Source organism: Myotis lucifugus, unplaced genomic scaffold (genome assembly GCF_000147115.1).
Source record: "Myotis lucifugus unplaced genomic scaffold, Myoluc2.0 scaffold_1158, whole genome shotgun sequence".
Lineage (NCBI taxonomy): Eukaryota > Metazoa > Chordata > Mammalia > Chiroptera > Vespertilionidae > Myotis > Myotis lucifugus.
The window spans coordinates 6,039-25,771 of NW_005872206.1; positions in this window are offsets into that span (position 1 = coordinate 6,039).

Sequence of the window (19,733 nt, forward strand, 5' to 3'; positions counted from 1 at the left end):
TCTGCCCTTCTTCATCCTGATGTCACATGGCAGCCGATGGAGGACCTGTGAAAATTAAATGAGGTCTGGGATCAGGGGGGCAGGTCTACCTTAGAGGCCCACGGTGATGGCATTGCACTTGCGGGCACTAGCAATGGGTCTGGAGGGGCAGCCACCTGCCTTGCATGGAGCGTCTCCTTACCTTGGAAGCTCAGAACTGTGTTCTCAACAGAAGCTGTTTCCTATTTCAAATTACACTTTTCAGTTTGGCTCTACTTTGCAGGGTGCTTTCTAAGTTTCACAGCCATCCTCCAAACTGGAGGCAGAGGGTGTTAGAAATGAGGGGCTGGGACTGAAGGGAACATGGAGGAGAAAACGAAGGAGATAGGAGGGCAGGCCCAGGGCCTGGTGTGGGATGACTGTGCTAGTGACCTATTGCTGAGAGTTACCCCACACTAGAGACTTAACCAACACACACTTATTAGCTCACACGTCTGTGACCAGAAATCCCTTCTGGCTCAGCTGGGACTTCTGTGGTCTCACCAGAGGCAGGATCTGTGTCACTGAGGGTCCGTGCTCACTCAGGGGAGGTGGGTCTTTGGGATTCAGTTTGGATGGAAGGCCTGACTTCCTCTCTGTCTGTTGGTCTCATTCAGTGCTAGATCATATCAGTCTCTCCAGATAGCTACTCACAGCACAGAGACTTAGTCCTCAGTGGAGAGAGAGAGAGAGAGAGAGAGAGAGAGAGAGACCAGATCAGAGTGAGCAAGTGGGCAAGCAGCAACTTTTTAAACACTTTTCAGTGTAGGAAGAGACCAACCAAAGAACTTGTAATCATATATACATAACCCAGGGACACAGAAAATAGGGTGGTGAAGGCCTGGGGAGGGGGGCAGGGATCGACTAGAAGTGATCAATGGGGAAAAAGGGGGACATATGTAACACTTTCAACAATAACAATTTTAAAAAATAAATAAAATGGATTGCTTTAAAATTATTAATTTTTTTCAAAAAATTGAGAGGAGAGAGAGAGAGAGAGAGGGAGAGAGAGAGAGAGAGAGAAACATCAATGTGAGAGAGAATCATTAATTGGTTGCCTCCTGTGCACCCTGACTAGGGATCAAACACACAACGACGGTATGTGCCCTGATAGGAACCGAACAGCAATCCTTCAGTGCACAGGATGATGCTCAACCACTCTGGCCGGGCCAGGCACTGACTTTTAGAACCAAATCATGGAGGTCATGTTGGATCCAGTTGCCATCTTCTATGGAGTCACTACTGACACCCACACTTACGGGGAGGCACACATTCACACCACACGAGGAAGGTGGGGACCATGGGGAGTCACTGAGGAGAGAACCGCTGACCACAGAGGTGCATGCCTTGCCCAGGATCACAGAGGGTCAGAATGCAGGGCCTGCGATAAACCCTGCTGTGTCCTCAAATGTGGGCTCCTAGGTGCCCCCAGGTTTCCTCAGGGCTCTGGAAAAGGCTGTGCTGGTGGAATCGTGTGCAGACATGGAGATGGCATAGGGGATACGGTGGGCACTTGGCAGCCTCTACAGTATTTGTCTGAAAAGTTGACCAGATCTGTCCACAACCCACCCGCAGTGGAGAAAGCCGGGCCCCCTTATGCTCGGCTCATGGTTTAGTAGTTGTGGATCACACCCTCGTTGGATAATTGGGAAACTGAAGCCCGGAGTCAGACAGGGATTGGCCAGGGTACATGCCATTCAGAGCCCAGAGTTCAGGAATGTGCAGGCCTTCCATGCCAAGGCTCCCACCTTCCAAAGAGTTGGTCTGAAAATTAGAAATCCTGACATACTGGGCAGCTCCTGCCTGTTCCTCCCTATGTGGGGGCCGTTTTGTTCTGGGATCCAGAAAGGGAGCACTGGCATGTACACACACACACACACACACACACACACACACACACACACACTCTAGATGTGATGACCTTGGGTGGGATTAGAATAAAAACAGACACAGAGGAGGTGAGTTTAGGAAGAAAAAAGAGGTTGGATGCACTACCTACACGTGACTGTTCTCCTCCTACTTTACAGCTCCTACCCCACATGAGCCTGAACAGCCCTAAGAAGCACTTCCTCCATAACCCATTGTGCAGGCAGGAGAGAGACGTCCCTGACAGGCGCACTGACTTATTCAGGATCAAGAAGAGGTAAGAATGAGGGTTTGAGTCTGAGCCCAGGTCTGTCTCCTCAAATCTGGGACCCTGGCTGCACCCAGAGCTCCTAGGGGGCTGGGCAGAGGGGTGTGCTGGTGCCACTGTGCACAGATAAGGTGTTTCATGGAGAAGAGGGGTCTGCAGACAGCAGCCCACAGGACTACTTGCATAGCTGTCATGAGATGAGGGGACTCAGGGAAGACAATCCCAGGTATGAGGTCACTATCCAATAGGACTTGCAACCCCCGTAACCAGGCAACCACATCTAGCCCACCAGGCAGCTCACTTGCCAAGAGGCATTTGCCAGTGCAAGATGTTTTCTTCCTGTTTTCCCTGTGATTGGTGCTCTTGCTTCCGGAAACCCCGCAGTGAGAGCTTTTTCGGACGGCTCCGACGTTTGTTCAACCGTCGTCCCCGACGTATCTATCCACTTCCTACATTTTGGCCTCAGGTAACACAAGGTGACTGGGGGTCAGAACAATCCTGGCCAGGCCACCTCTGTGCGCCATCCCTGTGCAGCTAACATGCCCTCCCCTTCATGTGTTGGGAAGAGGGACCTGAAGGGAGAAGCCCCGGACGGGAACAGCTTTCGGGCAGTGGATCACCTAGAGGTCCCGCTGTGATCAGAACTCAGGACAGGGCAGGCAGGTGGAGATGGGCTTCCAGAGGGGTCCCTTCTCTGTGCCAATGGGAACCCAGCCCTCAGGCTGTCGCACCTTTTCCTCTGCAGTGGAGGCCTGAGTGCATCACGGTGTGTGTGTCCGGAATAGAGGGTCACATGGGTTTCAGAACCAGGAAACAGGGCTCAGAGGCTTTTCTCCTGGTGACTGGGAACTGTCTTTACAGAGCTCCGAAGAGGAGAACAGAGAGGAGCTGACTGATGGAGTCCTCAACTCCATGCCCCATACATTGTCCAGCGTGCAGCACGGCCGCAGGGTGAGTGCAGGTGCTGAGGTGACGCAGACTCCAGGGTCCCATGTCATCAAAGGGAGCCCTGGATTCCAGAAGATGCCCTGCTACTCCCCTAGGTGCCTCATAGAGTCCAATTTCCAAAGGAATCTGGATCCCGTATCCTCCCCACAACCCACTCTCACTGTCCAGCCCCTTTCAGATGAGATGCAAAGTCACTGCCCACAAAGTTTTAGGAATATCAGAAGAGAGACTTTGTTCCATTTCCCATCATGTTCAGTAAGAGTATTTTTGCATTTTTTACAAACCCCCCCTTTTTAAATATATACTTCATTAATTTTTTTCACAGAGAGGAAGGGAGAGGGATAGAGAGCCAGAAACATCGATGAGAGAGAAACATTGATCAGCAGCCTCCTGCACACCCCCCACTGGGGACGTGCTCGCAACCAAGGCACAGTCTCCCGACCAGAATTGAACCTGGGACCGTTCAGTCCACAGGCCGACGTTCCAACCACTGAGCCAAACTGGCCAGGGCCAGACTTTCCCTTTTTAATGCCCATCTCCATGTGTCCATGTTGGCTTGACAATCCTTACAAAACTTCTCCCACTCTTACACATCATCATGATTAATAGGGATGATTTTCCCAAAAAGACATTGGCTCAAGGTACCAAGTCTGTTGCTTTGCCCTTTGCTGCCCCTAGACCACACACCTGTGGTCCCTCCAGGTCAGGGGTTGGGGCCTCCCTGGGCTGCACAACATACCAGGAGGGGGACCTGTTATCAGGGCTGGCTATCTAGCTGTTCACTGCTGTGGGACCTGGATGTGACCCCCTTATGTTGTCATGTCAACGTTGCTGCCCTGAACACTCCACTTGCCCTAATATTCAGACCCTCCCACCCCAGGAAAAGCATCTGTGTTCCCATCTTATAGTGGGATGTTCTGTCAGAAATCCCAGGGTAACCTTGTTAACACAGGGAGGTGCTGTCCACCCTCTGCAAAGAAATGACTAAGACACCAATGAGTCTCATCATAACTCACCTCCAAGTCTATGTTGCCTGCCGAGAACCTTTTCTCTTGTCCATGTAGAAAACATGGAAAACTGTGCAGAATTTTTGTGAGTTTATTTGAGCCAAAGTGTAGACAATTGGGGTGAAGCAAAATCTCAACTGCATGAGAAAATAACGCTCCGGAGAATGGCAGCTTTGCACCTCATTGTATACATCACAATCAAACGTGGAGACTTGTGTGGGTCCCATGAAATCCATTGTTGATAGAGGAGGGAAGCAGGAGAAAGCACAGCAGGGAGGTCTCTGCCCTAGATAAGAGGTAAAATGATAGACACACACGTCTTTCACTCTGGTGTGTGCGGGACAGTTAACAGTGAACTCAGTAACAATGAGGGATGTGTGGTCTCTGCAGAGAGCAGAGCGGTGCCTGTGCTCTGAGGGGTCTGACTAAAGAGGAAAATTACTTTGACATTCCAAAAATATGTTGTTACTAGTGGCCTGGTGCACGAAATTCATGCATATTAAAAGGGAATTAGGGGAAATATTTTAATATTGCTCTTTGCCCTTTCTCTATAATAGAAGTGTCAGAGATGAAAGAAAATTACTAAGATGTATATGAAAATCTCCCTCCTATCACAGTCGGAGCGTGCTGCGGGACCCAGAGTCAAGTCCCCGCCCACCCAAGTCAAGTGCACGCCTCCAAATTGTGTAAGACCCAGACCCAGCTGAGCCTACTCTTGTCAAGCCCCACAGGGCAGATGGTGTAACCTTAAGTCCCCTATCAAAACCCACCAGGTGGGGGCATTGCCTCAGGTCCCCCGCCTGGTGCCAGGTGGCAGACATGGCCTCAGGTCCCCCGTCAAGCCCCGCTGGGCGAGGGGCGCAGCCTCAGGTCCCCCAGCACGATGGCGTGAGGGCACAAGGGCATGACTCCCATTAGCATATTCGCTCTTTATTTATAGGATAGATTCAAAAAGACAATAGACAGGCTCAGTTAGATAAAGATTGACCTTTTTCAGGGAAGATGACAGCCTAGGACACCACTGCTTTGAGTGAAAAAACAAACAAACACTTTAATTTCAGACCATCCTTTGTGGTTACTTTAGGTCTCTGAGTTTGCAAGGCCGCCAGGTTAGCATGTGGTCCCTGCAATCACTCCTATCCCACCTCTTGCAGCAATCACTGAGTGCCTTGGGTATGGTCTGAGCTGCAGCCCCCTATCCACCTGCCAGTTTATGAGCCGCCTCTGATGGCATGTGCCCCTCTCCCTTCACAGGATAGAAATCAGACCCCCATCTCGGCACCCGCGGGCCTGGACAGCATGCCCGCCGCACTCAACACACAGGTGCCCATGAACTTGTTTTCCACCTGGGAGGTGGAATGCTCCAGCCCCACCTGCCTGCCCAGGCTGTGTAGCCTCAACTTAAACAAGCTGCTCATCTACAAGAAGCTGGAGAAGGAGCTCAGCGCTGTGGTGATCAGTGTCAAGATACAGGGCTCCCAAAAGATCTTGAGGTCGGATGAGATTCTGCTGCCCCCTAGTGGTCAAGTGCAGACCGACCTGGCGCTGACCTTCTCCCTTCAGTATCCTCACAACCTAAACAGAGCAAGAAACAAGCTGCAGATCCTGCTTCAGAAGAAGCAGCGTCTTAACAACGAGACCCGCCTGGGTTACCGGACACTCGCCATGGGCACCATCGACATGGCTGAGGTAATGCAGCGACCCCTCGAGGGTGGCCGGATGCTGAGCCTCCATAGCACCATCACGGAGGCCCACGTGGCTGAGGTCAACATCGCCTCCCTGTCCAGCCAGCCCATCGACCCCAAGGACAGCACCCAGCAGGCCGGCCCCAAGGCCCGGGTTCATTACTCAGAGATGGAGTATGAAGTATTCTTGGATCAGCAGGGCAGCTCTGATCCCGAGCTCGGGCAGGACCAAGAGGAGGAGGACTTCGACTTTGCGGAGCCCAAAAAGCAGCGCCAAAGGGTAGGAAGATCGCCACTCACCATCAGGCAGCAAGATGCCAACGAGAAAGTTGGGGCGTGGCTTCGCAGGGTCCAAGAGTGGGAGGAAGACCTGGACCTGCAGCAGGAGTCTTCGGATAATGTCTTTCAGGTGGAGGACTTGGACCTGCTGTACGATTCAATACGGAACAGTGACAGTGGCCCATGAGAGAGTCCTCAGGACCCCGAAGCCCTGGCTGAGGCCATACTTGGAAGACCTGTCCCAGCCCAGCTGGCAGAGGGAGGCTAGAGCACCCACAGTGCCAGTGCCAGGAGGAGCCTCCAGTTCCACCCAGGTGACCGAGAAGATGAGCCCGAAGCAAACAGCGGTCGCATCACCAAGACCGAGTCTCTCCTCATCTTCTCCACCAGATCCCAGGGGGAGCAGGCGGGCCGCTGGGGCTGGAGCACATCCCTGAAGAAGGGGCAGGTGGCACAGCCAGGAACAAGCGGGCCAACAGCCTGGACAACAAGCACTGCCCCCACCTGCTGAGCCAGCTGCAGATCCCCAGGGAGACGGTGTACCATCAGCTGAACCTCCTCTCATCTCTGACAACCAGCTGCCCCAGAACATCTCCTCCTCAATACCTCCGACTGGAAGGGGCAGTTCCTGCCTGAGTCCTGGAGCAACACATGCTGCCCGGGCTGTGCACCTGCTCCAAGGCTGAGGTCCAGGCGGCCTTCAGCACCATCCTCTGGTAGATATAAAAATATCGTCACTACAATGCCCAGCCCCCCAGCCTGTGAAGATCGCGGTGTCAGGGGCACAGCAGTACTTCAGTGCTGTACTGCGGCTCTTCCTGAAGCTGCTGTCCTACAACCTGTGCCCCTGTCCCCCTGGCTGGGCTACATGCACTTCCTGCTCATCCTGCCGGGTTACCACCTTATGGCCCACTCCCTGGGCTCCGTGCATGACCGCTACAGGAGCTTCTTCCAGGACCTGCCCAGGCGGGACCTGTTCTTCAAGGAGGCCCAGAGGACTGTGCAGGACACGCTGGCCATGGTGTTGAGAATCACCAGTACATTAACTTCCATATTAAATTTGCATCCACATATGTTTATTTTCTATTATTTGGATTTTGTTGAAATTTTTTTAATATCATTAAATATAAAATGTAAAGGAAGTAAAAATCACCCCAGGTCTTGTTAACAAAATTTTTCCAATTTTGTTTTCTTACTAAATTATTTTTATTCACTCAATGTGCTGGTGAACATACTTGTAAATATTTTCATCATTTTTAATGGCTGTATGCTATTACATTTTGTGATTGCATCATATATATTTTTAATCAATATTATGATGATATTTAGCTTTTTTCCTGTCTTCCCTATTACAGACAATGAATCAGTAAATGTCTTTGTACATCGCTTTTGGACACATTTCTAGGTACATTCAAAGGGAAGCACACTTCATTGTATACATATTGCCAGAGTGTCCTCCTGGGAGAGAGTTTCAACTTGCATTTCCCAAGTTCATGGGAACTGTCAGGTTCATGCAGCCCTGCCAATCTGATCTGTGAAACAGGTTTAATTCTCACAGCACTCGTTACTGGTAAATCAAGGTGAAGATAAACAAGTTTTTTAAAAAATTAACTCAATACCTTAAAGAAATAGCAAAAGGAACTTTTTGGAGCTAAATCAAAAATACTGATAAAGGTATCTCTCCAAGATGCAAAGATAACAATTATAAGTTATACTGATTATTATTGCAGATATGTGAGACCTAGAAACTGTTTGCTTTTATGCTAGAAACTAGAGGCCCGATGCACGAAATTCATGCAAGAGTAGGCCTTCCCCTTCTCCTGGCTGCCAGCACCGGCTTCCCTCGCAGCCCAGGCTTTGTCTGGAAGGTTGTCCAGAAGGATGTCCGGTCTAATTAGCATATTATGCTTTTATTATTATAGATCATTATGATAGGATTAGTCACTGAAGCAGATACCAAACTGCTTATATTTGTTCTTCCAGTTCTTTGTAAATTTAATTTTATATTTCTTGAAAGTCTTGGAAGTATGCTACACAGTCAATTTCTCTCTCTCTCTCTCTCTCTCTCTCTCTCTCTCTCATTCTTGAAAAATACTGTCTCCATATTACTGAGTATTTTTCCAAACACACTGAAAAGGAGAAAAATGTACATTCAACATTGTCATTTTGTGACTTTAAAAAACAAATAAACAAAAAGGACCTGCTTTTGAGTAGACAAATTCTAGTTCTAGAAATTTATCTTAAGAATATAATTATCTCTGATGGTGGGATTGGGCCAGGTGCTGGGGATCCCACCATGGACAGGATGGACATGATGGCTTTTCTTCCCCTCATGGAGTTTGTAAACCAGGATAGGAGAGAGCTTCTCAAAGCAAGCAGACAGGACAAAAGAACCACAAACCGATAAATGCCACCAGGAATCAGTAACTTGAAATAGAGAGTCATGGGGGGTGGGGAGGAAAGGGCAACGTCTTAGATGAGATGGTCAGGGAGATTGTCTCTGAGAGACATTGAAGCTGAGTCAGACAGCTGAGAGCATCTGACACTCAGAAAGTTGGGAAAAGAGCTTTGCAAAAAGAAGGAAGAGCATCTGCAAAGGCACAAAAGTGTGTATCAAGGACTGAAAGGAAGCCAGTGCTGGTGTTTTGTGAGTGAGGCTGTGAGAGACACTAGTTGAGGTTGGGAGGTCCATGGGGCCCAACCAGCCAGTGAGTCGTCCTGTTTTATGTTTTAAGGACAATGGGAAGTCATTAAAGTATCTTAAGCAGGTAGGGTGGGATGGTTGGATTTAGGTGCAAGGATCACTCTGGTTGCTGGGAGGAGAACAGGTTGAAGTCAGGACAGGAGGGGAAGCAGAGAGAGCAGTGGCCCAGCAGGTGGAGAGAGTGGCCTGAAGTAGGACAAGAGCAGGAAAGGTAGGAAAAGAACTAACTCCACTTGGAGGTGAAATCATGAAATGTCCATGGAATTCAAGAAACAATGAAAATATATGAGTCCTCGTAAATTTATGACAACATTGTCATCATAAAAATTTGGAATTACTGTAACATCTATGGATAGACAACTGAGTAAATGACATTATTGTGCATACACAATGAAATACATATGCAGTTGTAAAAGGAGTCATGTTATGTTAAGGTAGACATGAATTTTCCATGATGAAGTTTAAATTAAAAGCAAAAGTTTGTGTGATCTTATTTTTAATAACAAATATATGTGTTTGTATGTTACCAGAAAAACCTGCAAGTCCATTACCAAATCATTAAGATCAGGAATTTAATTTTTAAATAACAAGATACTAAAAGATCTATTGTTCATATAATTTGATTCTATAATTCCATTTCTACTGATAGAGATCCTAATAAATCATTCAAAATGCAACAAATTTTATAAAGAAAGATATCCACCACAGCATTATGTATGTTTTTTTAAAATAAAAAGAGCCTAAATGCCCATCAAATAGGCAATGCTTAAGCACATGATGGTGCCTAAAGAGGTGAAATACCATGCAGCATGTTTACAGTCAACAGACATTTCTTGTGAGATACAAGACGGAAACTATGTCAACAAGCACAGGAAAACACTAGAGGCAAATATACAAATATGTTGCATGTGATTGTCTCTGGGTGATGGGATTTGAGGTGGTTTTACTTCTGTCTGTTTCTCAGTGGACTGAGATCCAGGACTTCTCCTGGGTAAGAATTACTCCTTCCTCTCAATGTCCTAAGGGCCCAGCCAAGGTCTTGGGGCCCAGAAGACATGAGTACTATTTGCCTAAGGGGAGATCATGTGGCTAAGCCTCCAGCAAGGATTGGCTTCCCCCAAGCTCCTTGCTCAGATATGAATCACTAAGAAACTACTACCCCGCCCCCCCGCCCCCCAAGAAGCTAGCTCAGTAAGTAACATGGGTGTCCGATTTTCTTGAACAGTGTTTGAGAATATGGCTCTGGAGCGCCTCAGAGCAGCATGTCATTGAATAAAGCCAGCATCCACTCTATTCTATCTACTGGGATTTTATCTCTCAGAGCCAGACAGAGAAACAAAGGCACGAACTCACAAACTCTTTGAATATCAACTGACAAATGCATTTGCAGAGCATGCCATGTGCTTCTCTGGGCACTTGAAAGAAAATGTCGAGGGAAATCTCAAGTTCCTTGCCCCCAATAAAGGAAGGATTCAAGTGATCACTTTTGATTCACAGGCGTTTATTGGTACCTAATGGGTGTGTACTCCTGCCCTGGGCACCTAGGCACAGAGCTACCAGACATGGTAGAAGTTTGGTCCCTGATCTCCTGGGACCAGGTCATAAACTTGTGCAAAGGGGAAATAGCAAGAGGTGTTAACCTGGATTATCTCTGATCCCAGAGATAAGACCAGGCACCATGGAGCCCCAGGGAAAGGAGGAACTAGGCTGAGAGGGAGCAGCTGGAGCACCCACCAGGTCAGGCATGAGACTGCCTCAGGGCTCCCATCTGTGTCCTTACTAATGAGGCTGCAGGGAGGCTCTGCTTCCTCTTCCCTCCAGGTTCCTTGACTCAGATGCTGCATTGATCACTAGGAAGACCTCTGCCATCCAGGTCCACCCACTTAGTGGGTAAAAGTTTGGATTATTTGGAAACCTGTTCCCCATCGCAGACATGGGTCTCCACAGGGCGAAGGAAAAGACTGGGTAGGGAGGTGGGTGGTAGCTGTTGTTTTGATTTTTGTTTTCTTGGTTCAGGGCTCTGTAAATCACATGCCTCAATTCATGGCACCTCGTCACCACCATTCCTTGCAAGACAACTTCCAGGTTTTATTGTCTCTTATTACCACTAATCTCCATTTCCTTCCTCTCCCTCCACATAGTAGCCACTTCAAATTGGTATGTGTGCTTGAAGAATTTATGTCTTTGTCTGCCTGTGTGTTTTATCGATGCACATAGTGTTGTGCTGTGTGGATACTCAAATCCCTGCTTCTCTTATCTTTTTCCAAACCATTCTCTCTACACACAGATGAATTTTCTTAGTTTAAATTGAACCCTATCACTTTTCTGCTTAAAGCATTTCAAACACTTCCTATTACAATTAGAAAAAAAATGGAAACCAGCCTATGAGGTCTACTTGTCGGCTCCTACATACATCTCCAACCTCAACCACTATCCTTCTCTTTCTTCTGCTCCCCGCTCTTCAGCCACACTGGCTTTCATTCAGTTTGCTGAATTCACAAAGCTCTTTCATCTCAGAGTCTTTACCTTCTCCCCCTCCCCCACCTCACCTCTTGGAAGGGCTTTCTCTTTCTCAGCCTTCAAGCCTCTCCTAACTGTGGACATGGGTGCAGCCCTTTTGGAGAGACTTTGGCAATATTAGTTATCTGGGGTCAGGTTCCCTGGAAGCAGTGACTCCTGGGAACTGGGACAGAGTGTAGTGAAGGCGGGACCTCAGAAAAAGAAGATGGAGGGAGGTGAGCAGAGATGTTGACTCAGCACATTATGTTCAGCCTGGGCTTGAGAGGGGATCTGGAAGAGGAATTGTACCCACTGAGTGAGTCCCATTGGAGGTCAGGAGCCAGGCTTGTGTACCCAGTGCCAGTCATTACTGGCCTCTGGCTGAGCCTACATCCCAGGGCAGTGGAGGGGGAGCACCTACCCCCTCTCGACAGGGAAAGGGCCCTCAGGAGCCATGAGCAGCCAACCTCCACAGCAGCTGGGAGGGGGGATGGCTGAACCAGCCAGTGAAGTTGCACCCACTAATGAGACCTAAGGTGTGCATGGCCTTCCTCCTAGAAACTCATTCTTAGCAACATACTCTAGAGAAGCTTCATTCACGTGCCCATGAAGGATTCCAGAAAGTCCATTTCAGCATTGTTTATGATGGTGGAAAACTAGAGATAACCTAAATGTCCTTCAAGAGGAGAATAAAGTAATCATAGTAAATACCTATTAAAGCGGTAAAATAATGGACTGGAGTATGTGTAGCAAAAGAGTGATTTGAGTGAAATAGCAAGTGTCAGGATACATTCTGAATGATGCTATTGAAATAACATTTCAAAAATACAAAAACAACCCTGAGGATATTTTGTGAGTACACGACTTTCGAGTAAAATGATAGAAACCTACTTAAGGACAAGCACAGAGTGGATGATAGTAAGTAGCTCTGGGGAAGGAAAACTGGGATGGAATCAGGAGTTCAACCGTCTCCCAACTGTCACCCTAATGTTCTATTTAAAGACACACATGCATTGGCAGCATTTTAAGATTTAGTAGTAACACAGGTGATCACAATTTATTCTACATATATTTTGTTCTTTTACATTTAGTCCATAATATTCACACTTTAAAAACTACAAAAATATTCATGTGGTTATATGTACACCTACAGTGATATTTTGCTTCTCCACCCCCACCACACACACACCCCAGTGTTATCATTTTACTTACAAATGACCGCAGAAGAAAGTACACAGATGATCCATTCTCTTTTTTTAGGCTCCATCACAGCACTTTGCCACATTTCATCATGTCACATGAATTTGTTAGCCATGCTGTTGAAATACAATGCAATTAACATCGCATGAGGATGTTTATGTCAGTGGGGAAATACTCATAAAAAGGCTAATGTTTTTTATGGAATTGACATTGATACGGTTTTGGAATCCACTTATTCCAGGTGTCTCTTTGCTATCTATTCTAGCCAATATTTCCAGTGGTCCATTCCCACCCAATGATGCTGCTCTGAAGAGCCAGGTTCATGCTCTTAAACTCTTAGGGATATATTTTGACACAGCATGCTTTTTCCCCTGTATCCCAGCTGAGCAAATGTTATTCAAAATGTGATCAGTTCAAGCTTCAGAATGAGAGGCATATGTTATAGGTTCTCCTATGGTGATTTTTAAAAAATTTTTTTGTTTGTTTTTTATGGAGATTCTTAATGCTCTTTAGACTTAGCAAAATTATGTATATTCTAGAGGCCTGGTCCACAAAATTCATGCATGGGTAGGGTCCTTAGGCCTGACCAGTGTGATCAGGGCTGATCTCTGGGGCAACCGGTAGGGTGATTGAGGGGCCTCCGCTGGTACCCACCATGGCCGGCCTGGCTCTGCCAGCTCACCAGTCCCGTGCTCCTCTCCCCCCAGCCCTGCTCCCCTTTTCCCCACTGCCTTTGGTCACCTCCCTCTGTCAGGGGGCCGGCGGGAAGATCAGGGGAGCCCCTGCTGGCCTGATTGCCTGGCCTGAGGCCTGCGGTCTGGGGGCAGCTCCTGGTGGTCATGTCATAGCGACCAGTCATTCCACTGGTCGTTCCGCCATCCTGGGCTGCCAGCTGGAAGAGCTTCATGTCATTCCACACCACACCTTTGATGAGGACCCGCAGCATGTTCTGCTGGTGTTTGGTCCTGCAGACCAGGAGGCTTGTGCTCTCCACGCACACTGGCTTTTGGACTCCATGACCTTGTCCTTGGTTTTCTTGGGCAAAACCAGTGCTTTCTTCTTCTTCTCCTTGGTGCCACCATCATGGACATAGTGGGTGTTGCTGCAGCCTCACCACTGCTGGGCAGCCTGCTGACCTGGAGAGAGTGGAAGGTGCACTTGAGTGTGTTGTTGGCGGTAGGCAGGTCTTTTTTCTCTGTGTCTCTCTTCCTGTCTGTGGGCTGGACTGCCATCCAGTAATCCACCTGCCGCTCCATCAGCTTGGCGCCATCGCCCTGGCTGGGGGAGGACACACCTCCACTCACGGATGGGGAGGAGAGAAGGATGTGTGAGGCCTCCTTGTTTGCCACAGACCTGTATGGCGTTCTCCGGCATGTTATACAGAAGGTATCCACCTAAAACTGGTCAAAATGCAGTTGTCTTTGCGTGCCTCAATTTCCTTTTTGGAATGCAATAAGAATTAAAAAAATGCCAGCTAGAACATTAAACTGAATGAATGAATGGAAGCATATCTTGATTTGGAAATGAGATTCTAAGGAGAAGCACAAATAAATTCTTTTAAAAAAAGAAAGGAATTAGAAATTTTAGGGACTGACCCTGAAGTCTTCTGAAGCTATTAAATGCCAACACCCTATCTCCCCCCTTTTCTAGCTCCCCCACTACATCCTTCACCCTTTCCCCTTCAGTCCCCTCCACTAGCACTCCCTACTGACTTAAGGAAAAATGAGAATAGGAATTCTACCAGCTCCCTTTGGAGAAAAGCTGCTCTCAGCCAGGGAGGAACCAGCAATTGTTCCTTGTTTTCTCTATGACCTGCTGGGTTCACAAAGGCATTTAACTGTTAGAACATGTCATCCTGGCTCTTCTAATCTATGCCAATTAACATGCCTCCTGGTTTCTGCAAGCAAATGTAACACAATTATTAAAAAAAGGTTTGCAAGAAAATTCCTGTAAAGAAGTCTGTCCACTGTTAGGATTATAGGAAACGGAAATAGGATTTAGGAAAAGAAAACCAAGAAAAACAAGCATTGCCTGACCGGTTTGGCTCAGTGGATAGAGCGTCGGCCTGCGGACTGAAAGGTCCCAGGTTCGATTCCGGTCAAGGGCATATACCTTGGTTGCAAACACATCCCCAGTGGGAGGTGTGCAGGAGGCAGCTGATCGATGTTTCTCTCTCATCGATGTTTCTAACTCTCTATCTCTCTCCCATTCTCTCTGTAAAAAATCAATAAAATAAGAAAAACAAGCATAAGGTTGGCCCAAGGGTGTTTCCCCTTCTCACTGATAGTTTGGGAGCAGGTGAAATTATCACAGAAAGGGAAGCCACTAAGACCCCTGTAGATACTGGGGCTACTTTATTTGTTCCTAACCACATCCAACTAATTGTCTTCTACTTCAGAGTAAAGCTTCTGTACAAATGGCAGGAATATTTAACCAATGTCTGTTTTTTAATCCAAACCTGTTTCCTTCCAGCTAGAATATATGTATCTCACCAGGCAGGATGGTCATTTCCTCAGTATTGAAAAGGAGCTCAGCTTTGGAACCCACAGCTGTGCACGTCTGTCCACAACCCCCCCAGGTGGAGGGAGCTGGGCCCCTGTCTTCTGAGCTCAGGCTTCCTAGTATGCAGTTCTGAACCCAACCTCAGTGGAAAATTGGGACAGTGACCTCAGTAGAGCGGCAGATGCTGCCCCATGTACCAATGTCCACGCCATTCAGAGTCCAGAGTTCAGGAATGTTCAGGCACCAGGCCAAGGCTCCACACTCTCCTACAGAGTTGGTCTCCCAATTTACAAATCCTGACAGATTGCTTATTCCTCAGGATCCGGGGACCAAGATGGTGCTTAGTTCTGGGACACACACACACACACACACACACACACACACACACACGCACACGCACACACACACACACACACTCACTCTAGATCTAATGACTTTGGCTGGGATTAAAAGAAAAGGAGACACAGGAGACAATAGGAAGACAAAGAGGTTGGAGGCACTACTGATAAGTGACATTTCTCCTCCTACTTTATAGCTACTACCCACATGATCCTGAACATCGCTAAGAAGCACATGCTGCAATAATCCATTGTGCAGGCAGGAGAGACAGGCCCTAACAGGAACAATGACTTATCCAGGATCAAGAAGAGGTAAGAAGGAGGGGTTGAATCTGAACCCAGGTCTGTCTCCTCAGGTCTCAGACCCTGACTGCGCCCAGACTTTCTAGGGGGCTGTGGAGAGGGTGTGTTGGTGTCACTGTGTGCACTGTTGGTGTTCCATGGAGAAGGTGGGTGAGCAGTCAGCAGCCCACAGCACTGTCTATAGCTGTTATTAGGTGAGGGGAGTCAGGGGAGGCAATCCCAGGAAGTGAGGTCACTTCCTAATAGAACTCGGAACCCCGTAACCAGGCACCCACTTTCTAGCAACTGCCCAACCGCCACTCACTTGGCAAGAGACAGTTGACAGTTCAACATGTTCTCTTGTTGTGTTCCCAGTTATCGGGGCTCTGGTTCCCGGAGACCCTGCAGGGAGCGTTGTTCCAGATTCTGTAGACGGTTCAACACTCGTGCCCGACATCTCTGGCCGTTTTCAAGAAGATCCCCTCAGGTAAGAGAAGGTGGCCTGGGTCAGACCCATTCAGGCCAGGCCAGCCTCCTCTGTGGGCCATCCCTGTGCAGCCCACACCCCTCCCCTTCACGTGGTGGGAAGAGGGACCTGAAGGGAGAACCGCGGGGCAGGAACAGATTTCAGGGCAGTGGATCACCTAGAGGTCCTGCTGTGATCACACCCCAGGACAGGGCAGGCAGGTGGAGATTTGCTTCCAGAGGGGTCCCTTATCTGTGCCAATGGGAGTCCTAGGCCTCAGACTGTCCCGCCTTTTCCTCCAGTGGAGGTCTCAGCAGATCACACAGTGTGCATGTGACAGAGAACCTACAAAAACAGGGCTCTGAGGCTTTCCCCTGGTGACTGGGAACTGTCTTTACAGAGCTCTGCACAGGAGGCTGGACCGGAGCTGACAGATGGGGTCCTCAACTCCATGCCCCTGCAGGAGGCACAGAGACCTGATACACCCACAAGTATGCAGCATGGCCTCAGGGTGAGTCTAGGGGCCCAGTGGACCCAAACTCCAGAACCCCAGGAAGTCAACGGGACCTGGGTTCCAGAAGGATCCCTGCTACTCCCCTGAGATCCCTCCTAGCATTCAGTTTTCAAAGGAATCTGTGTCCCCGTCTCCTGCAGGTCAGGAGCTAGGGGTCTCCCCGGGCTGCACAACATACCAAGAGGGGGAGCTGTTATCAGGGCTGGCGATCCATCTCTTCACTGCTGTGGGACCTGGATTTGATAACCTTCTGTTGCCATGACAACGGTGCCACCGTGGACATACCACATGTGCTAATATCCAGACCCTCCACCCTAGGAAAAGCCTCTGTGTCTCATCTTACATTGGGATGTTCTGTCAGAAACAACACGGGTGACATTGTTAATACAAGCATGTGCTGTCCGTCCTCTGCTAAGAAAATGACCTAAGATACTAATGTGTTTCCTATTCCTCACCTGCAATTCTACTTTTCCTGCCAAGAACCTTTTCTCTTATCAATGTGAAAAACTTTCAAAGCTGTGAAAAAGTATTGTGTGGTTTTTTTTTGAACCAAAGTGTCAATTGTGGGCGAGCAAAATCTCAATGTTTTGAGAGAATGCTCTGGAGAATGACAATTTTGCATCTTCTTTTATAAGTTACAAGCAAAGTGCAGACTTATGTGGGTTCCATGAAATCCATGGGTGATAGATTAGGGAGAGAGGAGAAAGCAAAGTGGGAAAAGTTCTGTGATTGGATAAACAGTAAAATGATAGGCACATACTTCTTTTACAATGGTGGACGTAGGATAGTTTCAAGTCAACAATGAACTCAATAACAATGAGGGGATTTGTGGTCTCCATAGAGCACAGAGCTGTGCCTGTGCTTGTGTTGTTCAAAATAAGGAAAATTCCTTTGATAATTTAAAGCTATGTTATCAGAGATGCAAAAAGGCCGTACACAGGCTCAGTTACGGTAAAGATTGACTTTTGTCAGGGAAGATGCCAGACTAGGGCATGACTACCCACCATGAGCTCCTTTCAGTTAGTGTTTTAATTTCAGACCATCCTTTGTAGTTACTTAAAGTCTCTGAGTTTGCAAGGCCTCCAGCAGGACTTCCCTGAGCTTGTCAGGTTAGCATGGGGCCCCTTTTTTCGTCCCTACATATGCCTTTTGTTCATAAATTAATACAAATTATGCATTGATGATCAGTGTTATTATTTTGTCTTGCTAAACAATGGACCATGGGGGATGAGGCAGGACTATAACCTTAAATGGCATTCAAGGTTGAATTATTATTCAAAATAAAAAGGCAGGAGAATGGGAGGCCATGAGATCCTACATGTCCTTGTTAAAAAATATTCTGTATCAATTTTATATTTTGAGCTACCATGTGCAGAGTTCTCTTGCTGCTTGTCTTAAGTTTTGGTATTTTGCATCTAGTATAACATTTACATACAAGGAACAAAAGCAACAGCATTAAAGCAGTAACACCGTTTCGGAATAAAAAATGTCTTCTGCTAGACTGAGGGATTCCCAACCAACCAAAAATCACTTTCCATGTATTATCATAATTGTTTATTAAGCTAATCATATGTTTTCCTTCTTCATCCACTGTCCCTTGTACTTATGCTATGTTTGGCCAGATGAATTAAGACTCTCTACTCTTTCGTTATCATAACTGATCATCAGAATGTCATTGTCTAGTAGGTGGGAAAAAGTAGCAGGTATCCAAATTCAACTTTTCATATTTAATAAGGGAGGGGTCTGGGGAGATAGTTATTGTTTCCATTAGAAAACCATAAGGAGGGTAATAACTATATAAAATCGTCTGATGTACATTTAATCAATAACAATGAAGTGATGTAAGAACAAGGTTTGAGCAGCAGTAATTTGTGAGCATCCAGGCCTTGCTGACTTCTTGGGGAAGCTGTCGGCCCCCATGGCCAGTGGTTTCTCATTCTTGAAAAGTCTTCAATGTCCATGGTGGATGGAGGCCAGTGTCAGAGACAGATGTCCATCTGTGGTTAGGCCTCTGATAAGGTAAGGTCCTTTTTAACACGTTGGAGAGAGTCTTTAAATAATGTGTTTCAATAAACAAAAATCTCCTGGTTGTGAGTTTTGGTCTTTGAAGTCTTTGCCTCTTGGGAGTACTGTGAAATGAATGTCACTAATTTATCAGTCCCTATAACCTAGTGAGTCATTGATAGTAATGTAGAATGTCTGCTTCTAGTTTTCCTTATATTTTGAAAAGAAAAAACTTTAAAAATCAGCAGTATTTTAAAGAGTCCTACCAGCAGTAATCATCTTCACTTCATTTAGTCCAATACCCATTTATTTGTTTATCCTGATTATTTGCCAGTATTTTCATAAATTCAGTTATTCCTTGAGTTCTATACTTCTTCATTCAGTTCAAAAATGTGACCTGCTTAGAAACCTTAATCTGGAATAAGTCAGAGTTCTTTTCATGGATTTTTCTAAAGATGTAACATATTTGAAAATGCAGTAGAGTAAAAGAATAACATTCTATGAATGACAAAACAAAGTGGCATGATTATAGATTTGATTATAATGCAATTGATAAAAAAAACTTTGCTTGTTTAGTAAGCTTTAACATTTTAAGACAGTAATTTTTGGAAAATAATAATTATTGTAAAATGAGAGAGAATAATATAATATACATATATATAAGTACATTTATATTTAGATTCAATACATAATTTCAATTATAGAAGAACAAATAATATGGAAGATTTTAAAACATTGTGCATGGCTTCCTGTATTGAGCACTGGAAATAATTCATAAACTTCCCATGTTTGTGCCGCAAATATCTGGAGTCCCACTGCCAGACGCCCTCACAGGGAACCATCCCTCTTGGCTGGACTGGTGTCGCTGACAAGTGAACTGTTACCCCTGAGAGCTTCCTATTTGACCTTTTCTTTGAATCTTGGTGGGTGGGTCCCTCATACAGCAGGTTGAAATCTTTAGAACATCCATTGTAATAAAAGCATATGCACACAAATAGATCAGCCATTTTTATTTTTTAAATTTAGCTAAGCTTCCCATGTAATTTCAAGCATGTAAAATAGGCCTAATTTAGTTTAAAAACATTCCTTTAATAAGGATACAGAATAAATCCTTGAAGTATTCCAGGGCCCATTGGAATTAACTCAAAGTTAT